Below are 23,835 nucleotides of genomic sequence, written 5' to 3' on the forward strand. Positions count from 1 at the left end.
TTTGGATTGAAATCCTTTCACAAAATTAAGAGGCAATTATGGCTTTAAGTTACATTAATATGTAGAAACATTGATCTGCAGTGTTTCTGGAGAAAAAAAATTTCGCTATTCATTAGGTCCACATTCTACTTATCTATGTAGCCTCTTCTGGTTTATTTCCCAAATAAATTGTTCAATGAATTGTCTAACTCAATCCTGTCTCCACTTTTATAATACTTTATTACTAATTTGAATTTCTCTCTTGAATAGTCAGATGTAGTAGGATGAGTGAAAGGTGATTGATTTCCTAGTGTCAGTTTACCACACTCCCTCAAATCAGACAGCTCTTAAAATTATAGAGTAATAATTCTGAAAAACAGTACAAGTCCAAAACCATCTATTTATAAAAACTTTACACTATCTTTACAGTATGTTCAACTGTGGGAACAGAGAGTACAAATTAGCAGTGGTTCTGTCTTACATTGTGGGGAAGCTCTTTTTGTGGACCAGTTTCTTTATGTAACAGAGGTTTTCGGTAGCTGCTGCATTACAAAACTTCTGAGAGGAAAGGATGGCTAATATTTATGTAAACTTAGGTAAAAGAAAATTACTCCTGGATGTTATCGACCCGTTGGAGTCAGGCCCCAACAAGGGGCCTCCTGCCCAGTGTCGCTCACTCCGATTGAACAAGATCCAATTTGGTTCCAAAGCAAAGGAAAGTTTTAATCTTTGATCAGAGAATGGGAGGGAGCTCACGCTGTCCCCACGGCCTGTGGACGGTTCCGCTTTGCAGGGTTCTTGTGGGGGTAGAGGAGGGGTGCCCTTGCCTGTGGGGCGCATGCGCATGTTGCTCTGGGATGGAGCCGCTTCTCTGCGCTCAGCTCGCCACCACCGCCATCTTGAATTGAGGTGTCCCGAGCAGCTTTTCTGCACAAGGTCTGCCAAGTTGGGGAGTCCTCGCCTCGGTTCTGCCCTGGGAAATCTAATCCGAAGTGTTAGGTGTGCCCGCCTCCGTACCTGGTTCACTATAGGTAAGTGAAACGACTAAACACAAAAAAAGATATTAGACCTTCTCACCTAGATTCCCTCTTATACGTCTCCCAAAGCCCCCCTCCGCCTTCCCCCGCCGCCTCCCTTCCCCATGACAGATATTTTTGTCTCCTAGCTGCCAATTCCAAACAAGTTTGTAAAAGTTGATGAGTAAATATATATTCTCTTAGGATTTTAATTCCAATATGCAGCTATTTACAGGGCTCAAATTAGGGTATGAGGTGAATCCCTAGCGTGAAGAGCACTCCTTGATGTGCAGGTAGCAGTGTACAGCAAGTTTTTTTTTTTTTTTGTCTTTTGTCTTTTTGTTGTTGCTATTTCTTGGGCCGCTCCCGCGGCATATGGAGGTTCCCAGGCTAGGGGTCGAATCGGAGCTGCAGCCACTGGCCTACGCCAGAGCCACAGCAACTCGGGATCCGAGCCGCATCTGCAACCTACACCACAGCTCACGGCAACGCCGGATCGTTAACCCACTGAGCAGGGGCAGGGACGGAACCCGCAACCTCATGGTTCCTAGTCGGATTCGTTAACCACTGCGCCACGACGGGAACTCCAAGCAAGTTTTTTTTTAACACCCTCAGAGAAAGTGGGCCGTCCTGGGCAGGGACTAGTGCCTGCTGCAACTGGGTCTTTCTTTATAGCCCTATATCTCTCGGACCTTTTTGAGGACTCCTGTTTTCTTACCCCACACCCACTAATTTCCTGTCCCAATCCCCTGCACGGTTCCTGGGAGTGAGAGCTGAGTGAAGTTTTGATCTTTGTATTGTGAGGGAGGGGCAGTTTCGATCTTCTGATTGGTTCTGGGAGAGGATGCCTTATTTGCATGGAAAAAAGGTTATAGAGAGGTGCTCAGAAGAGCAAACCTCTGGTATCTGCCTGTGTCTTCATTGTTTGATTGCAGGCCTCCTGTTTTTGGCAATCAATAAATGGCCTATTTTGAATCACCTGGGTCCAAGTCCCTATCCTATCCTACCTAACATTTGCAATTCCTTTGAGAATTCATCTGCAAACCATGAGATCTCAGCTCCTCTCGGGCCTTGGAAATCTCAAAAATTTGTTTTGGGATGGTGAGCCTTATGCCAGATCCTTTCTCCTGATCACTGAGCAATGATTTCAGCTGTAGATGCCCTACCTCAAAAGCGACCTTAAAATTTGTCCAACAAAAAAAATGAGTTACAGAGGGGCAGTGGGCCTCTCAGTGTCTAAGTCCAGAGCTAAGTTTGTTCTGTCCTGTCAGATATTCATGGAAATCGCTACGATTATAAAGAACAAGGAAGCCCCCTGACAATTGGGACAAATCATCTATTCTCAAACTTTTTGTTTTCAGGACCCCTTAAAAATTATTGAAGAACTCGAAGAGGGAGTTACCATTGTGGCTCAGTGGTAACGAACCCTACTAGTATCCATGAGGACTCAGGTTTGATACCTGGCCTTGCTCAGTGGGTTTGTTGTGGAAACCGCAAAAACCGTGGCAGTGGAAGGAGACAAACAGCACTCGGAGATATGGAAAAGTAAGGTTTATTCAGCACCGGTGCAGGCTCAGAGGAGTCACCTCCAGAGTCTGAGCACCAGGTCTTTGTTCTCAGTAACTTTTATACACTACAAGGTCTTGATTTTCCCATGTTAGCATCCCGAACCTCCCCCCATCCCCAAGCAGACAGAGTTCCTCCCTAAGAAACTGAGCAAGCAAGGTTACAGAAGCAGAACTGATAAGCAATGTTGGGTACAGGATTAGCAGGGCTGCTGGCTTGGACATAGGGCACACAGTTGTTACATTATTACAAGAAGGGCGGTATAGTGAAGAGCATAGCTGGAAAGGCTTGCAGCTGCCTTCTTAGCCGGGGGGGGGGGGGGTGGGGGGGGTGGGGGGGGGTGGGGGGTGTTCTTTAGTTAAAACTCTTATTTCAGGTTAAAGATCAGACGTTGCTGTGAGCTGTGGTCTAGGTCGTAGACTCGATCCTGTGCATTGCTCTGGCTGTGCCATAGGCTGGCACCTACAGCTTCAATTCGACCCCTAGCCTGGAAACTTCCATATGCTGCAGGTGTGGCTCTAAATAAAAAGCCAAACAAACTCAAAAGAGCTTTTGCAGTGTGAGTTACATTTATTTATATTTACCACATTAGAAGATAAATAAGAAAAGCCTACAAGCATGGAGAAGCTCACAAGCTCAAAGTGGAGGATATGAGTTTCCAGTATTCTAACTTATTATGAAAGTTTAGAGTTGACAAAAAATACTGTGTCCTTTTCCTTAAAGTGACTAGAATGTAAAGTGAAAATGTCCACCAATAGCAAAGTCTGAATAACCATACTTTGTCAGTGTTTTTTCAAGAGAATTCGAAATTCCATGAAAAAAGTGTCTAGTTCAGCTTGCAACTTAAATACACAAATTGTTTTCCTCACGCCACTTTGGTATATAGCAAAAGTGCTGTATGAGTACTTTCCATTTTGCAACATAAGATATTGAAAAGAAGTGTACTCTAGGCTTGACAACTAACAGTTTTTAGTGCCTTTTCAAGGACATTCTTAAGTGAACCTGGATTTTTCTTTTTTTAACTGTAGTCCATGACAGTGAATTATACAGCAACTGCTAGAATAGTTTGGTGACCCTGCCTTGCTTGGTGCTAAGGCAACAGAAGCTTTACCCACATTGCTTTTGCACCATCAGTGCAAATGTCAATGCAGTGAAAAAGGCAAATATCATTTGAGGAGTATTAAGCAAATAGTTTTCACCTTGTGGATCCCTTGAAAGGATTTGGGAACCACCACAGGTTGGCAGACCATACTTGAGAATCACTGGTTTAAGAAATGCTGTCATTCTATCATTTGAAAAAAGACTTATTGAGTACCTACCACTGCCAGGCATTTCTGAAGACATGGGTTGGGTCAGTGGACAAAACAAGGCGCTCTGCCTTCATGGAGGTTATTTTCTTTTTTTTTCTTTTTTCATTTATTTTTTTTTATTTTTTTATTTTCCCACTGTACAGCAAGGGGGTCAGGTTATCCTTACATGTATACATTACAATTACATTTTTTCCCCCACCCTTTGTTCTGTTGCAACATGAGTATCTAGATAAAGTTCTCAATGCTATTCAGCAGGATCTCCTTGTAAATCTATTCTAAGTTGTGTCTGATAACCCCAAGCTCCCGATCCCTCCCACTCCCTCCCCCTCCCATCAGGCAACCACAAGTCTCTTCTCCAAGTCCATGATTTTCTTTTCTGAGGAGATGTTCATTTGTGCTGGATATTAGATTCCAGTTATAAGTGATATCATATGGTATTTGTCTTTGTCTTTCTGGTTCATTTCACTCAGTATGAGATTCTCTAGTTCCATCCATGTTGCTGCAAATGGCATTATGTCATTCTTTTTTATGGCTGAGTAGTATTCCATTGTGTATATATACCACATCTTCCGAATCCAATCATCTGTTGATGGACATGTGGATTGTTTCCATGTCCTGGCTATTGTGACTAGAGCTGCAATGAACATGCGGGTGCATGTGTCTCTTTTAAGTAGAGTTTTGTCTGGATAGATGCCTAAGAGTGGGATTGTGGGGTCATATGGAAGTTCTATGTATAGATTTCTAAGGTATCTCCAAACTGTTCTCCATAGTGGCTGTACCAGTTTACATTCCCACCAACAGTGCAGGAGGGTTCCCTTTTCTGTGGAGGTTATTTTCTAGCAGAGGTGGTGACAAATAATAAGGCAGTATACAGTCAGTAGGTGTATTAGGAGATGCATTGGAAGATGATAAGTGCTCTGGGAAGATAAAAAGTAGAGCAAAGTTAGGGTGATTGGGAGTGCTGGTAGGTGGCAAGAAGCAGGCTGATCTCCAAAAGGTGATCCATGAGCAGAGTCATACAGGAAGTGAGGGAATTTGTCACGTGGCAGTCTGATAGAGGAGCATTTCAATCAAGGGAAGAGCTGTATGATGACTAAATTGGAGTATGCTTGGCAAGGTCAAAAAAGCACCAGGGGGCGTTCCTGTCATGGCTCAGCGGTTAGCAAACCCGACTGGCATCCATGAGGACACATGTTCGATCCCTGGCCTTGCTCAACAGGTTAAGGATCCAGCGTTGCCTTGAGCTGTGGTGTAGGTTGCAGACGCTTATTGGATCCTGCGTTGCTGTGGCTGTGATGTAGGCCAGTAGCTACAGCTCTGATTCGACCAATAACCTGGGAATCTCCATATGCCACAGGTGTGTGGACTTATAAAGACAAAAAGACCAAAAAAAAAAAAAAAAAAAGCACAAGGAAGCCTGTGAGAAGGGAATGGAGGGACTGAATGGTAAAAGCCAAGGATAGTGTGGTCAGAAAAGGAGGGAGTGGATTGTATAGAAATGGGAGCTACTGGAGGGTTTTTAGCAGAAGAGTGACTTGATCTCTTATGCTTGAAAAGGTTCATTTTTTTCTTTTTTAATTCAGTGAATTTTATTAGGTTTATAGTTGTACAACCATCATCACAACCTAATTTTAGAACATTTCCATCCCAAACCTCAAGTCCCCCCCCACCCCATCTCCTTTGATTATCATAAGTTTTTTCAATGTCTGTGACTGTTTCTGTTCTGCAGATAAGTTCATTTGTATGCTTTTTTAAGATTCCACATATAAGTGATAGCATATGATGTTTGTACCTCACTGTATAACTTCACTTAGTATGGCAGAGACTAGGTCCATCTATGTTGCAGATGCCATTATTTCATTCTTTTTATGGTTGAGTAATATTCCATTGTATATACATACCATATCTTCTTTAGTGACTCCTCTGTTTATGGACATTTAGATTGCTCCCATGTCTTGGCTATTGTATGTAGTGCTGCAGTGATAATTGGGGTACATGTAGCTTTTCAAGTCATGGTTTTCTCTGGATAGATGCCCAAGAGTGGGATTACTGGATCATATGGAAATTCTTTTTTTATTTCTTTATTTCTTTATTGCTTTTTAGGGCTTTACTCACAGCATATGGAAGTTCCCAGAATAGGGGTTGAATCAGAGTTACAGCTCCAGCCTATAGCCTCAAGGCAATGCCAGATGGCTGACCCACTGAGCAAGACCAGGGATTGAACCCACATCCTCATGGATACTAGTCAGATTTGTTTCCGCTGCTCCACAATGAGAACTCCATTCTATTTTTAGTTTTTAGTTTTTTGAGGAATTTCCATACTGTTTTCCATTGTGGTTGCACCCATTTACATTCCCACCAACAGTTTAAGAGTGTTCTTTTTCCTCTGTACATTCTCCAGCATTTACCGTTTGTAGAATTTTGATGATGGCCAGTCTGGTTGGTGTAATGTGGTATCTCATAGTTTTGATTTGAATTTCTCTAATAATTAGAGATGGTAAGCATATTTTCATGTGCCTATTGGACATCTGTATGTCTTCTTTGGAGAATGTCTGTTTGGATCTTCTGCCCATTTTTTGATTTTTTTTTTAATATGGAGCTGCAGAAAGTGTTTTTATATTTTGGCTGTTAATCCCTGTCAGTTGCTTCATTTGCAAATATTTTATTCCATTCTGTGGGTTGTCTCTTCATGTTATTTATAGTTTCCTTTGCTGTGCAATAACTCTTATGTTTAATTAGGTCCCATTTGTTTATTTTTGTTTCTGTTGTCATTACTCTAGGAGCTGTATCTAAGAAGATATTGCTTCAGTTTATGTCACAAACTGTTTAGCTTATGTTTTGTTCTAATGGTTTGATCCAGTCTTATATTTAGGTCTTTAATCCATTTTTTAGTTTATTTTTGTGTGAGGTGTTGGAGAGTGTTCTGATTTCATTCTTTTACATGTAGCTGCCCAGTTTTCCCAGCATCACCTATTGAAGAGACTGTCTTTTCTCCATTGTATATATTCTTGCTTCCTTCATCATATATTAGTTGCCCATAGGCGTGTCAGTTTCTTTCTGGGCTTTCTATTCTGTTCTGTTTATCTGTGTCTATTTTTGTGCCAGTAACATACTGTTTTGCTGATTGTAGCTTTGTAGTATAGTCTGAAATAGGGGGCGTGATTCTTCCAGCTCCATTTTTCTTTCTCGGGATTGCTTTGGCTCTTTGGGGTCTTTTGTGGTTTCAAACAAATTTTAAAATATTTTGTTCTAGTTCCATGAAAAATACCATTGGTAATTTGAAAGGGATTGCATTGAATCTGTAGATTGCCTTGAGTAGTACAGTCATTTTGACAGTATTGATTCTTCCAAAACAAGAACATGGTATATCTTTCCATTTATTTGTGTCATCTTTGATTTCTTTTATCAGCATCTTATAATTTTCAGAATACAGGTCTTTTGTCTCTTTAGGTAGGTTTATTCCTAGGTATTTTATTCTTTTTGATGTGATGGTAAATGGGATTGTTTCTGTAATTTCTGTTTATAATCTTTCATTGTAAATATATAGAAATGCAGCATATTTCTATTTGTTAATTTTGCATCCTGAAACTTTACCAAATTCATTGATGAACTCTAACAGTTTTCTGGCAGCATCTTTAGGATTTTCTAGGTATAGTAAGTAACATGTCATCTGCAAACAGTGATAATTTTACTTTTTCCTTTCCAATTTGGATTCCTTTTATTTCTTTTTCTTCTCTAATTGCCATGGCTAAGACTTCCAAAACTACATTGAATAAAAGTGGCAAGAGCAGACATCCTATTCTTGTTTGTGATCTTTAGTGGGAGTTCTCTCTGCTTTTTACCATTAAGAATGATGTTAACTGTTGGTTTGTCATATAAGGCCTTTATTATGATGAGGTAGGTTCCCTCCATGCCCCACTTTCTGGAGGGTTTTTTTTTTTAATCAGTGATGGGTGTTGGATTTTGTCAGAAATCTTTTCTGCATCTATTGAGAGGATTATATGGTTTTTAATTTTTCAGTTTGTTAATGTGGTATATCATACTGATTGATTTATGGATATTGAAAAATCCTTGCATCCCTGAGGTAAACCCCCCTTGATCATGATGTACAATCCTTTTAATGTATTGTTAGATATGGTTTGCTAGTATTTTGTTGAGAAATTTTGTATCTATGTTCATCAGTGATATGGACCTGTAATTCTCTTTTTTTGTGTGGTATCTTTGTCTGGTTTTGGTATTGGGGTGATGGTGGCCTCATAGAATGAGTTTGGGAGTATTCCTTCCTCTGAAATTTTTTGGAATAGCTTCAGAAGGATAGATGTTAACTCTTGTCTAAATTTTTGCTAGAATTTGTCTATAAAGCCATCTGGTCCTGGACTATTTGTTGGAATTTTTTAAAATCATGGTTTCAGTTTTAGTATTTGTGGTTGGTCCCTTCATCTTTTCTATTTATTCTTGGTTTAGTCTTGGAAGATTGTACCATTGTAAGAATTTGTCCATTTCTTCTAGGTTGTCCATTTTGTTGACATATAGTTGCTTGTGTCTCTTATGATCCTTTGTATTTCTGTGATGTCCATTGTAGAAAAAGGCTTTTTTTTTTTTGTTGCAGTTTTGAGGATTAAACTGTGTAGGACAAAGTAAGAAAACAGAGGTTAATTAAGAGGCATATATAGTCATCTAGATGAGATAATGGTGGACCTAATGAGAAGGGAGAATCAGTAGAACTTCTTAATGGTTTGATGTGGGTGTAAGAGATGGAGAGAAGTCATAAATAACTTCAAAATTTTTGACCTGAGTAACTGAAAAGAGAATGTATTTCTTACAGAAAAATTAACTCAAAATTTTACCATAGGTGTAGGTGTAAAACTATAAAACTTTTAGAGGAAAACATAGAAGTAAATCTTCATAACCTATGGGTAGGAAAAGGTTCTTAAACATAACACAAGAAGCATGACCTAGAAATGAAAAAAACCAATATACTGGATTTCATCAAAATTTAAAATATTTGTTTTGTGAAAGGTACCATTAAAGGAATAAAAACTAAAGTCATAGTATGGAAATCACTTGCAAATCACATATACCACAAAAGAGTTCTATCCAGAATATGTTTTAATAAATTTTATACTCAACAGAAAGAAAACAAACAGGAGTTCCTGTTGTGGTGCAGCGGAAACAAATCTGACTAGGAACCATGAGGTTGCTGGTTCAATCCCTGGCCTCACTCAGGGGGTTAAGGATCCGGCATTGCCGTGAGCTGTGGTGTAGGTCGCAGATGCGGCTTGGATCTGGCATTGCTGTGGCTCTGGAGTAGGCTGGCAGTTACAGCTCTGATTAGACCCCTAGCCTGGGAACACCCAGATGCTACGAGTGTGACCCTAAAAAGAGAGAAGACAAAAGATAAAAAAACCAAAAAACAATTCAATTTAAAAATGAAAAAGGGATTTGAACAGATACTTGAACAAAGCATGGCAAATAAGTACCTGAAAAGATTCTTAACATCATTAGCCATTAGGGAAATGCAATTGAAAGTCACTAAGAGAGGATGGAAGGAAGGAAAATTCCAGTAGCAAGTAGAAAGAGAGCAGGTCTGGGTCAGCATGGGTTAGCTGCTCTTACACAAAAACAAATTTGCTGGCTATTCCTGGTGAAGGACCTTTTGAGTTTCAATTAGAAATGCTGAAAAAGGAGATAGGCATAACCCAAAGAACTTACATACACACGTACATACAATTTTGCATTACACACACACACACACATGCGCACACACACGCACACACACACGAAGCTTCAATAAAAAATGTAAATGCAAAGAAGAGGTTTTTGACATGTATCTCTGGTTTTGATACAGTGTAGCTTGGGAGAACAGAGATAAAAGATTTATTTTTCCCGAGTGTGTTTAAACAATAGAATGCTTTGATTTCCTCTGGAAGAAAAACCTGCTCTACTTTCTACTTGTTCTTTGGAGAATGCAGCAGCCAGGGCAACTAGTTCTTCGGTAATCATGATCAGCAGTGCAGTCTTCTTTCTCAGGATCACAGGTTGCCATTTCTTTCTTAAGCTGCAGTTTTGTGCTGTTATTTTTTCCTTTCCATCTGATTCATTCTGAGTCATGGGGAGCACACGCTCATTGTGATGGGGTTCACTGCAGAGAGAGCTGCCTCGCTTGTTCTGCACCATTAAATGTTTGCTGGAGTCTTCCTATCAGAAATAGTTTGGAGAGTCACAACACAGGGGAAAAAATGGGAGCGGGAGGATTCTGCCTGGAAGGACTTACATTAGTAGAAATGGGATTAATGAGAGAGTTTGCTTTTGTTTTCCTAGGAAAAAAATAATGGACTAATGTGCTTGATAGGCAGCTGAATTTCTCTGTGTGTCATGATTCTTAAGCAACCAAAGAGCTATTTAACAATGGCATTCCCTCCTGATGAAAGATGCCATTCGGACATGACAGGTTCCCAGGCAGGGGGTCTGTGGTGGAGGTGGGATCACCTTAGTGGCAGAACAGCATACCAAATGTCAGATCTCCTTGGTCATTATTCTTCACCATTCACATTTACTTGTAATCCCTCAGTGGGGAATTGAAGGATGTCATCCCAGGCACACTGAACTGATGTGATTTTCCAGGATGTGGGAGGCTTCTGTTCATTAAGCTGAAGCTGAACATAGTTTGAAAAATTTAATCTGAACAAAATGGCCCTGAACTCAGTGAGAGTTACTTCCAAGGAGATTAGGACAAGGGCAGTCTACTTTGAGGATAGTAAAAGATGAAATAGAATGAAATGTGATAAATTTCTCTCCTTTTTTCCTTCTTTTTAACTCAGTGAATTTTATTACATTTATAGTTGTACAATGATCATCACAACCCAATTTTATAGCATTTCTGTCCCAAACCTCCAGCCCATCCCCTGACCCCCAACCTGTCTCCTTTGGACACCATACGTTTTTCAGATTTGTGAGTCGGTATCTGTTCTTCAAAGAAGTTCATTGTATCCTTTTTTAGATTCCACATGTAAGTGATAGCATATGACATTGTCTGACTAACTTCACTTAGCATGATAATTTCTAGCTCCATCCATGTTGCTGCAAATGCCATTATTTCTTTCCTTTTTACGGCCAAGTAATATTCCATTGTGTACATGTACCACATCTTCTTTATGTACTCCTCTGTTGATGAACATTTAGTTTGCTTCCATGTCTTGGCTATTGTATGTTTTGCTGCAGTGAACATTGGAGTTTACGTATCTTTTCAGGTCATGGTTTTCTCTGGATAGATGCCCAGGAGTGGGCCCTTTTCTCCTTCTTTCTGTGTTTAATACAGCTATTTCAAACGTAAGTATGATGCATTAGAAGATGGAGACAGTGAATCCAAAATCACTCTTTGGCCTCTCTTTTGCTTCGAAACATTAGAATCCAATTTATTTGCTGTAACAGTAATAATTTCTTTCACAAGAGATAAGAATAATAACACTAGTAAAGTGATAAAAAATGCAATTTGTTGCATTAGTGACAAGCAATTGGAACAAGATATATTAGTTTAGAAACAATTCTGTGTGTGATTATGTATGTGCTTTGTATTAAGAAAAAATACACAAAATGGAATGATTTGAGGGATAACACATCTTTTGTTGGCATGATCCTTTTACCTGAGAATCCTTCTCTATTTATAAGTTATAAAAAAGCATATTTGCCCCTGAAACTGTGTAGCTTGCAGTAAAATCCATTTTCAGCATTTCTGAATTCAGCTCACATTGCCTTCTTGTATGCTGTAGGGAGGTTCAAGCTGTTCTAAAACAGTCATCACGATCCATTACACTTTGTTCCCTGTAGCTTTTGTTCTGAGTTGCCTGTGATACTGTGATTGTGAAAGAAAATTTAAAATATATGCTGACTTTACATATGGAAGGATTATAGTTTTGCTTGTTCAAAGAATTTTTGAATATACCTTCTAGAATCTTGTATGAAAATCCAGGACAAAGGTAACATTTCAAAAGAGGATATATCAAATTAATATTCCCTTTTTGTTAAAATAAGTATCTTAGGAGAAAAATACTTTTTGAGATTGTGGGTTAGTTTAAATGTGGGAAACAAGCCTATTATTTAAGCCCAAAAGGTTTACTACAAATACCTACATCACTGAAGCAAAAGTATTTTGCCTAAGTACACATTAAAGAAAATTTATCTTTAATTGGATGTTGTGTTGATTTTTAGTTAATAATAGAAGGCATCATAACTAATATTTTAGATTATGTTTGGAATGTAAGTCTTCTCTTTTTGGATATTGCAGATTAAAGAGAAATATGTATATTGAGATGATTAGAAAATAATGAGGAGAAAACACTTCCTTTTATACTAGTTCATCCCTTCAAACTTTAGGGAAGACAGTGTTGTCTCCCAGGAACCAACTCCTGCTCCTTATGATCATCATTGCTTCATGTCTTTCAGTCATTTGATTTTCTTTGAGATCTTTCACACTTACTCTCAGTTCTATCAGTTACCAAGTCCTACCAAGTCTTCTCTTAAAATTTTTTTTAATTGAAGTTATAGTTGATTTACAATGTTGCATCAGTTTCTGGTGTACAGCAGAGTGTTTCAGTTATATATACACATGCACACACACAATTTTTCAGATTCTTTTCCATTATAGTTTATCACAAGATTTTTTTTTTCTTTTTTGGTTTAGGGCTGAACCTGTGGCATATGGAGATTCCCAGGCTAGGGGTCAAAGCGGAGGTACAGCTGCCAGCCCACACCACAGTCACAACTACAGCAATGCCAGATCTAAGCCACATGTGCTACCTACACCACAGCTCATGGCAACCTGGGATCCTTAATCCACTGAGTGAGACTAGGTATCGAACCTGCGTCCTCATGGATGCTAGTCAGATTCATTTCCGCTGAGCCATGACGGGAACTCCTACAAGATACTGAGTATAGTTCCAAGTCTTATATTTTAAAACCACTCTCCTCCATTGAATCTCACATTTTTATGTGTTTAATGTAAGTTCCTATAAAAATTTTCAAAACTTAAAGTAGCAGAACCTTTCTTCCAAATGATACTTAGAAGTCTCCAAATGGCTACGCTCTTACTCCTATAACTATTACTGAATCTAATTTGGTTGAAGTGAGGGTAGATAGGAAGGATACAGACCCTGTTTGGTCCATTTTTGTTGGCTTGCTGTCACCTTCAACAAAATCCCAAGGGATCCTGGGAGTGGAGGAAACAAATATCGAGAAAGTAGGTGTCTTGTCCAAGATCATTAGACCAGTTAGTGCAGAGATGGGACTGGATGTCAAGTTAAAGTTTAGTGCCCTCTGGGTCCATCACCCATACCACCACGATCACCTCCTGAGTCCTGGCTTAATTACAATATTCTTAGCCATGTCTGGTCTCTCCTCTCACACATCCTCATTTACAGAATGTAAGGTGTTTTGTGTTCTTTGTATCTCTCCTCTGTACAACAGGCCCTTTTGGCTCTGTTGCCTATATACACAGGTCCCAGTCTTTTTAGGTTCATTTTAGGCTCTTCATAATCTAAGCTTTTTCTTACATTCTTCCCCACTTTAAATCCACTGCGCCAGCCTATTTGGTTTCTTCATCAATCCTTGAATCATCTCCAAGAATTTCCTTAGACTCTTCCCTCTACCTGGAATGCTAACTTTCCTTTGAACTCATCCTTCAAGGTTCAGATTGAGATCCTTGAAGCCTGCTCTAACTATAGAAGTTATCCCTTTTGTTTTTTGGAGGAATGTATTCTGTACCATTTTTGGCTTTTAAATTTCACATAGGTAAGAATAAGTATTGTTTCATCAGAAAAATATAAGTTCAGCTGGGACATGAAGTATGCCTTATTTTGTATGCAGTGCTGACACAGTGCTGTGTGAACACCAACTGTGTTTTGTGAGTGAATTAAATTGGACTGAGGTGATGGAAAACTCTCTCTGCTCTTGGCTATCATGCAAAGATCCACTGAAGCATTTTTTTTTTTTTGTCTTTTTAGGGCCGCACCTGTGGCATATGTAGGTTCCCAGGCTAGGGGTCTAATTGGAGCTTCAGCTGCTGGCCTATGCCAGAGCCACAGCAACGCCAGATCCAAGCCACATCTGCGACCTACACCACAGCTCATGGCAATGCCAGATCCTTAATCTGCTGAGCGAGGCCAGGGATCGAACCCACAACCTCATGGTTCCTAGTCAGATTCATTTCTGCTGCACCATGGTGGGATCTCCATTGAAGCATTTTTCATATTTGGGATGATGAACATTCCATCCATTTTCCTTTCCTACCACAAAAATTAGATCTAATGAGATTTTCTATTTGATCATATCCTGTAACTATGCCATCAACCTAATCATTAAACAACTCTAATTGAATATAAACATGTCAATAATACTAATAATATAAATGTTTTATTCCGAATACCTGTTTCTCTTTCTATATTTTCAATAAATATCTTTTTTTTTTTTTTTTTGTCTTTTTAGGGCCACACCCAGAGGATATGGAGGTTCCCAGGCTAAAGGTCAAATTGGAGCTGTAGTCTCTGGCCTACACCACAGCCACAGCGATGCCAGATCCAAGCCGAGTCTGTGACCTACACCACAGCCCACGGCAATGCCAGATCCTTAATGCACTAAGCAAGGCCAGGGATCCAATCTGCATCCTCATGGACCCTAGTCAGATTTGTTTCTGCTGAGTCATGACAGGAACTCCAATAAATGTCTTTTTACTTACATAGGACAATGAATATGATTCCTTTTCAAAAATTAATAAGATTCACCAAAAGCCATATCTGTTCCTAGAGCAGAGGCTGTCCATATCCAGATGACAATGTCAAGCAGGACTCTGCATCCTAACTACCTGTATATCTGTAATTGAATTCAGGTTGTAGGATTATTTGGAATAAAAAATGGAGTCTGAATTCTGATTGGTTATTGGTCTGACAATGAGAAATAACTTCATTAGGTTATTTGATCAGTATTTTTAATATTGCTAATATCTTTTAAAAAATATGCAAGCTGAAGATTTACTCAGTTTATTGAAAGCATGTTAACAATATTGAATATGATTAGCAATATCTTAGTTCTCCCAACTTGTTCTGAGTATATTAAGCTAAAGAAGCTGCATCTAAATGAAAGGGTAAGAGGTATAGTTAATAGTTATTTGATCGGTCTTGGAAAAGACTTTTTGATATATTTCCTAGAAATTGAGAAATTGATGTCTCTGATGATGGGTAACAAATCTCTTCACATTTCAGACTGATTTTCATTTCTTTGCTTTCAACAAAATTGAGGAAACTCTAATAGAGTTGTTAGCTGATGGATTACAAAAATAATATTTGAAGATATGCCACTGTGTGGTTTTGGAATATAAAGTGGACGAAGTTCAAATGGTTGAGTGACATTTCTGTAGCAAATTTTGCTCCGATTCCATCTCTTTATACATGTGAACAAAGATTCTCAGAGCTCACAAAAAACACTTTTGAATTGATAGTGAACCCAGTCTCATTGTAGCAATAAGTAATGTTCGTCCACTGAAACATGAAATGAAATAAAGAATCCTCATCTACTCCATTAATGGAAGAATTTCCAAATTTTTTATGTTTTAAATTAATAATATAGTGCTTTTGATAAACAATGTATTAATTGTAATAATAATGCAATCCAGAAGACAAAAGTTATCTGGAAGGATGAAATGACATCAGTGAAAAATTTTCAAGAATGAAAATAGCTTATTTGAAGATATTCCTGAGGAAAGGTGGAATGGAAATAGAAGTTCAACGAGAAAAAATAATAACATAAAATTTCTAAGAGTTGAAGATCCGCTCGTTCACATACTCACATATATATTTCAATGGATGATATTGGGTAGTAATAACATATTTATATACATATATTTGTGGGTATATTATGCTGTTACTTTAAAATGTAAATTTTACAATATACCATAAATCAAATCCTTTGCAGCCATGTACATTTTAAATGAAATAATTTAGATGTGAATTAACACTGTGTGAATGGGTACCTAATTTTTCGTAATTATTTTAGGGGAGTATATAAGGAAATCTTGGAAACTCCTCTGGCCAAGAAGTAGTGGTGTTGTAGCCTCTGCCTGCCTCTCTGGTCTTATCAGGGACTTCTTTCTTATTTGTTCTCTACTTCCAAGGTACCCTGGTCCTTTTTTAGTTCTCTGGATGCTACAGGTTGCTTCTTGCCTAAGGTCTTTTCCCTCTTCCCCATCTGCTCAGTGGTACTACTCAGCCTTGAGCACTAACCAAGCCACCCTTTACCAGATGATGTCTACTCATGCTTCTGAACCAAGCTTCAGTGTTAGGTCTTAGGGACGCCTCCCCCAAGCCATTTACCAAAAGTAGGTTCCCTAGACTCCTCCTAATGACATGACACCTTGATCTTTTCAAGTGTATCTCTTATCCCAATTATGACGTAATAAATTGATTATATATATATTTATTTATTTTTAATAATATGTGTATTTTTACTGTGAGCCCCATAAGGGCAGGTGCCAACTCTGTTTTTCCTGCTGCTATATCCCCAAGAGAGTCCAGCACAGAGCTGGTGAAAAGAAATTATTCATGGCCTTTGTGAAAGATGCTAAGGCAGGCTTTTTTCAGTATGTTGTGGTAAGTATAGGGACTTTTTTTTTCCTTTTTTGGCAGCTCCAGGGCATATGGAGTTCCCGGGTTAGGGAGCATATCCCAGCCATGGTTGCAGCCTAAGCTGCAGCTGTGGAAACACTGGATTCTTACTCCACTGTGCCGGCGATCCAACCTGCATCCAGCATTCCCAAAATGCTGCCCATCCCATTGTGCTACAGTGGGAACTCCGTATAGGGACCACCTTGATAGAATTTGCAGTGGGGAAAGATACCGGGTTCAACTCTGAAGACAGCAGGGGAATTTAGGTTGGGGGCCAGTGGATAAAAAATTACTGAGGAAAATAACAGGATTAGAGTGGAATTCTGGCTAAACCTATATAAGAAGACTCTTACAGAAGATAGTCCCAGGTGATCAGATATCACCTGGGGGTTGGTAGAGGATGCAGAACCTGATCAGATATGGAGGTGGTGGTGGGGGATTCTTGCTAAATTGACTTGGCAGAGTTGTTGTTAAAACTGGATTTTACAACAGGATGAGCCTTGGAAAAGTTCAGGAGTCTGACTAAAGTTTGGTCAAGCATAGGATCCTTGTCAGTGGCACAGAAGTGACTTAGTTTTGATTTGCATTTCTCTTATAATCAGCAATGTTGAGCATTTTTTCATGTGTTTGTTGGCCATCTGTATATCTTCTTTGGAGAAATGTCTATTCAGGTCTTTCGCCCATTTTTCCATTGATTGATTGGTTTTTTTGCTGTTGGGTTGTATAAGTTGTTTATATATTCTAGAGATTAAGCCCTTGTCGGTTGCATCATTTGAAACTATTTTCTCCCATTCTGTAAGTTGTCTTTTTGTTTTCTTTTGGGTTTCCTTTGCTGTGCAAAAGCTTTTCAGTTTGATGAGGTCCCATGGGTTTATTTTTGCTCTAATTTCTATTGCTTTGGGAGACTGACCTGAGAAAATATTCATGATGTTGATGTCAGAGAGTGTTTTGCCTATGTTTTCTTCTAGGAGTTTGATGGTGTCCTGTCGTATATTGAAGTCTTTCATCCATTTGGAGTTTATTTTTGTGCATGGTGTGAGGGTGTGTTCTAGTTTCATTGCTTTGCATGCAGCTGTCCAGGTTTCCCAGCAATGCTTGCTGAATAGACTTTCTTTTTCCCATTTTATGTTCTTGCCTCCCTTGTCAAAGATTAATTGACCATAGGTGTCAGGGTTTATTTCCGGGTTCTCTATTCTGTTCCATTGGTCTGTCTGTCTGTTTTGGTACCAGTACCACACTGTTTTGATGACTGTGGCTTTGTAGTATTTCTTGAAGTCTGGGAGAGTTATGCCTCCTGCTTGGTTTTTGTTTCTCAGGATTGCTTTGGCGATTCTGGGTCTTTTGTGGTTCCATATAAATGTTTGGATTGTTTGTTCTAGTTCTGTGAAAAATGTCATGGGTAATTTGATAGGGATTGCATTGAATCTATGGATTGCTTTGGGTAGTATGGCCATTTTTACAATATTGATTTTCCCAATCCAGGAACATGGAATATCTTTCCATTTCTTTACATCTTCTTTGATTTCTTTGATTAAAGTGAGCCAGAAAGACAAAGACAAATACCATATGATATCACTTATAACTGGAATCTAATATCCAGCACAAATGAACATCTCCTCAGAAAAGAAAATCATGGACTTGGAGAAGAGACTTGTGGCTGCCTGATGGGAGGGGGAGGGAGTGGGAGGGATCGGGAGCTTGGGCTTATCAAACACAACTTAGAATAGATTTACAAGGAGATCCTGCTGAATAGCATTGAGAACTTTGTCTAGATACTCATGTTGCAACAGAAGAAAGGGTGGGGGAAAAATGTAATCGTAATGTATACATGTAAGGATAACCTGACCCCCTTGCTGTACAGTGGGAAAATAAAAAAAAAAAAAAAAAAAAAAGAAGTGACTTAGAATTTGTTGAATGGAATGAATTTGTTGAACGAATGAATGGATGAACAATACAACTTTAGTCTTAATAGCCATATGTGGTCACAGATACTTGCAGAGTATTATTACTCATTTAAGAAAAAAGGACTTCTCTATTCATGAAAGATCTCAGAAAAACACTTGGGGTTCAACTCCGAAGTTGCAACTCAGTGAAATTAAGACAATTTTGAAGGAGACAGAAAAGGAAGGAGGATTTGGGAGGAAGGGTCTCAGACTGTAGTACAGTTCTAAGAATGTGTCAGATCAATGAAGAGTTCTCCAGCCTAAGTCACTTATTAGAGGAGTCTCACATCCTACAAGATGGACCTACAGTAGCACCCTTGCCACACAGAGCCAAGACTTGGGGAAGTCTAGAGGGAGAAAGTGTGGCCTTGGTGCAGACATGGTTGTGGATCCCAAGGGATGCAGCTGGAGCTGTTGATCCATTCTGCTCCTGCCAACAGGAAAGTTGAGTGGTGCATTCTCATGGCATCCACACCCCGAACCTAAGAAATGTATCATCTGTGCTACCACATTCTAACTTATCTATCAGGTCACTGGGAGCAGGGCTTATAGTCTCTGATTTTCAGCTTGTAATTAATGAGCTATATTTGCCCCCATGAATTTGAATGGACTCATTCAGTCCGTGCCACCAAGCTTCCTGGCCTAACTTCTGTTTGCTGTCAGCTTAATGCATATTCCAGATGATATAGATCTCACTTCTTTATGACCTCTGGTCCATTTACCACTTGGAACTGACAGGTTGGTCATTGGTTTTCCCAGCGTTGGGTTAAAGAACAATAAAAAACAAGGAATAAAGGTAGGACTTTTAGGAATAAAGGTAGGTCTTCACTGTTGTTAAAGTTCTCTGGCATAACCGCTTCCAAAATATTGTAACAAATAGGAATTCAGAGGAACAGAAATTCAGAAATATTTAATTATAAAAGCACTTCCAATTCCGAAAGCTTATAACCATTACCTGGCAGTGAGTTCCACTTTGGAGAAGTACAAAGACCTTGGTGATAATATCTTAGCACTTGTAAAGGCCAGAGAAAACCAGCTCCTGTCTTTTTGGGACTTCATCTGTACTCGGTAGTTATAACTATACCATCAGTTCCATTTGCCTGTAAAGGAGTTTTGTTAATGGCCCTGCAACTACCCTTTGTTAAGTCACCCTTGGAGGGATGATTTTAAGTGTGGTCACCATGGTAATGCCCCATGGATCAATTTACCCTCTCACTCTTCCATGACCCAGACTTCACAGACCTTAATTTTAGGCCAGCTCTGTCCTCTTGAGGAGATATGTAATTATGAATCAATCACATGGAGTGCTAATACTCCTCATACAGAGGTCTAATATTAAAATAGTATTGGGGTAAAAAACTTTCAAATTTGCTCTCTCTCTTATTATCTGACACTCCTTCCCCAGGGCAGCCTGGTTTTGAGTGGCTGTATAATTGCATGATGGTTTTGCTGGGTGTTCCTTTGTATTTTATTCTTTCCTGATTCTTCCCATTAGATTACTTGGAGGTCTTTTTGAAGTGGTGTATGGGTTAGGAAACACAAAAGTATACATTTTTTCATGTACAGTGAACACCTATATCATTATCAAAGGAATGTAAGGGCCTCTGATTAAGAGATAATCAGAAGCTCCTCCTGATTCTTCTTCTGTCTTATGGATTGCCATGGTGATAGGAGGGGGATAGAATTGGGAGAGAACTAGAACTTGTAATATTCAAAGCTCATAAAATCCATGTGAACATTCATTTCTTATTTGAACATGGATTGTTACCTATTATGTGAAGAGGATACCACCTGTCTAAAAAGTCTCCTAGCATGCTCCTAGTAGTCCTCCTAGGATTTTAGTGGCTGTGGTTGATAGGGAATAGGTTCTTGCATTTTAATACTGTTTGGTTTCACCCATACAACATTTGGCAGGAAGAATGAAAACTATCTTGGAATGGTTCGAGAGTGTCTAATAGGTGTCAGGCAAGAGTTGTGATGGAACGCCCAAGTGAAGGGTTACTTTTCAACTGCCTTTTCAGCAAGAATGGGGATACCTGCAGAAAGAAACTATGCCCCAGTGAGACAGAGAGAGGGCGAGATGCAGACAGAGAGAGACAGAGCGCTCCAACCATCATAGCCATGACAATACTGCAGAGCTGACTAGAGGGAAGCAAAACCTTTCGTGCCGATCAGTGGCTCTGATTTAATCCTCAGTGACCGTGCATGAACAAGTGCATGGACCAAGAGTGAGAGATATCTGTAACCAGACACAAGGGGCTCTGAGGAAAGGAGACAGCACAGCATTGTAGGCAAAGATGGACGAGGAGTAGGAACTACTGGGCTCACAGCAAAGGATCCAGACAGCAGCAGCCCAGATACTGTTTCCCTGGCACTCTAGTTGAGACAGTTTCTGAGCTGTGTCCTATAGAACACCAGTTCTGAAAGATGTTTAGTTAGAACACACTGAAAAGAGGTTTCCATAGTCAAATAAATTAGGAAATGCTACCTAGCATGCTAGGTGGAGATGTGTAATCATAGTCATATGAAGTAAAGAAAGCAGTCTAACTTTATTTAAGCTCAGTGCTGCTCCAAACTTTTTGAATATAAAACCTTATTTCTATTTACTTATTTGAGTATTGATTTTTTTTTTTTGTCTTTTTGCCTTTTCTAGGACCACTTCCCACAGCATATGGAGGTTCCCAGGCTAGGGGTCAAATCGGAGCTGTAGTCTCCAGCCTACACCAGAGCCACAGCAACATGGGATCCGAGCCATGTCAACCTACACCACAGCTCACGGCAATGCTGGATCTTTAACCCGTTGAGCAAGGCCAGGAATCGAACCTGCAACCTCATTGTTCCTAGTTGGATTCGTTAACCACTGCGCTACAACGGGAACTCCCTAAGTATTGATTATTGATATCTAAAGGAAAGTGTGTCCTGTTGAATATAGTATGGAAATGCTATGGTAATGGTTATTAGTAAAGAAATATGGAGAATTGGATATCATACCCCAATAAATGGCCTTTTGAGTTCTTGTGTATATATCCAACCCTAGTTGTACATCAGGATCAATTGGTGAAGTCTGTAAAAAATAAAAAAAAAAAAAACCATTTCAGATCTTACCCCTAATCTAAGAAATCTGAATCAAGAGAATAGGGCCTTAGAATCATACTTTAAAAATGTTTTCCTGGAGATTCTTATAGGCCAGCCCAGCACTGGATTTCATCTAGGGAGGTACAGACTAAACTGCTCTTTAGTATTCTTATAGAAATGACTCATTATTGAAAGAATAGCATTTGTGGGCAGAGAAACCTGGCAACTATTACTGGGAAATCTATTCCAACAGTCTGCTCCTGAGCATCTTTAGACATCTGCACCATTCTAATGGCTAACCTGACTGTTTACTTGACGGTGATGGAGCATGAGTGTGATGGTTCTGATAAGGTAACTGTCTATAGTTTCCTTAGACTCAGCTAAGAAATTACGGTTCCATAGTCAGAAACAACTGTATAATCACAGTGATGCAGCCAGTAATTATTCAGGGTTGTGATGGCTACAGTAAGTTGATTGGGTTGGAACTTTAAAAAAACTCCAAAAATCTAGATTGTTTCTGCAAGGTAAACTCATTTTACCATGAAGATTTCTTGGTCTAACTCAGCAGAGAAGAAGTATATTTGGTAGGCTGTTAAAGTAACTTCACATGTAATGTTTTTCCTGGTGACTTTTCACTTATGAGAATTAATGCCAAGGCAACAAACCTAGCTCACAAGACCCCCCCCCCCAAGCCAAAAAACAAAACAAGAACAAAAACAAAAAACAAAATTGGAGTTCCCCTCGGGGCTCAGCGGTAATAAATCTGACTAGTGTCCATGAGGATGCAGGTTCGATCCCTAGCCTCGCTCAGTGGGTTAAGGATATGGCGTTGCTATGAGCTGTGGTGTATATGGTACAGGCCAGCAGCTATAGCTGCAATTTGACCCCTAGCATGGGAACTTCCATATGCCATTTTTTTAGGTGCGGCCCTAAAAAAATAAAATAAAATAAAATAAAATAAAATAAATAGAAGACCCCAAAGATTGTCAGATGAGAATTTTGCCTCTGAAGAAGAAATTGTCAGGCAGAAAAGGAGTGTGATACTTTAAGGCAGTGCTTCCAAAACTTTAACTTACCCATGAATTGCCTGGAATCTTGTGAAAATGTAGATTCCGGTTGAGAAGGGCAGGGATATAGCCTGAGATTCTGCATTTCTCACAAATTCCTGGGTGATGCTGATGGGTCACGGACCACACTGGGGTTCTAAGATATCTGAAAAGCTTTCCTCTTTGGGGGCATATATGGAAACACAAGGAGAGTAGTACATATATTTCACCCAGAAGCACACTGATGTACTATTTGGAGGTGCAGCTGAATGGTTACACACCATTTAAAGTTAAATTTCTCCTCCGTTTCTCACCCTTGTAACTCTTGTGGCTGCCAGCCGAATAAGGCAAGGTCAGCATGAGTAGCTGCCAGTGGACAGTGATAAGAACAAGACCTACTGAAACAAGTATTTCTTATAAATAATTTGGAAACAGTTTTAGAATCCATTTCTTGGCAATGGAAATAGTACATTTCTGATCCTTTTAGGTGACTGATTTATATGTGAGAAGTCCTCAATTGATAGTTCTGGAAATACTTAATGATGCTATGCCACTGTCTATAAAGTAGAGAGGCTATCCCACATAAAATGAAAATTTCAGAAGAAGAAATACAGACATGGCCGTATCTGCATAGTCATGATCATCTAACACAAGGTTTGTATTGTAGAACTGTGGTGACACAACCAGTTACAACTAAAATAAGCCCTTGGGGATAGATTAGAGACAAAATAGGAATGCACTGAACAGCTCCATTATATTGTTGAACAAGCATTTGACCAGTCAAACTTTCTGTATTTTTACAGTCGTAGGACTTCCTCTTTTTCTGTGATCCATGTGTCCAGTCAGTACATTTTGCTCACATGTGGGACATGTGAGAGATGAAAAGTCAATCACATTCTTCCCAGCTATAAACTGACTGCAGAAATGACTGAAGACATCATGTAACTGAACTTAAACTAGTAATTTTGCTTTTTTTGTCCAGTGCAGCATGAGGAGGCAGAAGGATTTCGAGGGCTATCAGACTGGTGATATTTGGTATGAATTGGTGATAATATATTGATAATAATTAATTTATCATGTGTGGAGACAGGGTAGATATAGGAATTATATTTGTATTGTGTTAGCTTTGTTGTTATTGATTGTACAAAAGAAAATAGTCCTATTCCTCGTTTTTTCACAGTTTGCCTTTTTCTTTTGATGTTTAGTGTCTTTATCCACATATACATTTTAAATTTGTGTTGTCTCTGGGC

General features: G+C 39.2%; 1 long non-coding RNA gene across 1 annotated transcript in view; it reads left to right on the forward strand.

The window, feature by feature from the left end:
- Positions 1-858: 858 nt before the first annotated feature.
- Positions 859-23,835, forward strand: part of LOC146405586 (uncharacterized) — a 237,750-nt gene continuing 214,773 nt past the window's right edge. The window contains exons 1-2 of the long non-coding RNA XR_014838089.1: positions 859-1,010; positions 2,357-2,540. This is a non-coding gene — a long non-coding RNA (uncharacterized LOC146405586). The remainder of the gene's footprint in view (positions 1,011-2,356; positions 2,541-23,835) is intronic.

Source organism: Sus scrofa, chromosome 2 (genome assembly GCF_054392235.1).
Source record: "Sus scrofa isolate SSC_HxYL_T2T_F1_AM1 chromosome 2, Sscrofa_HxYL_maternal_Yorkshire_Landrace_v2.0, whole genome shotgun sequence".
NCBI classification, from domain to species: Eukaryota; Metazoa; Chordata; class Mammalia; order Artiodactyla; family Suidae; genus Sus; species Sus scrofa.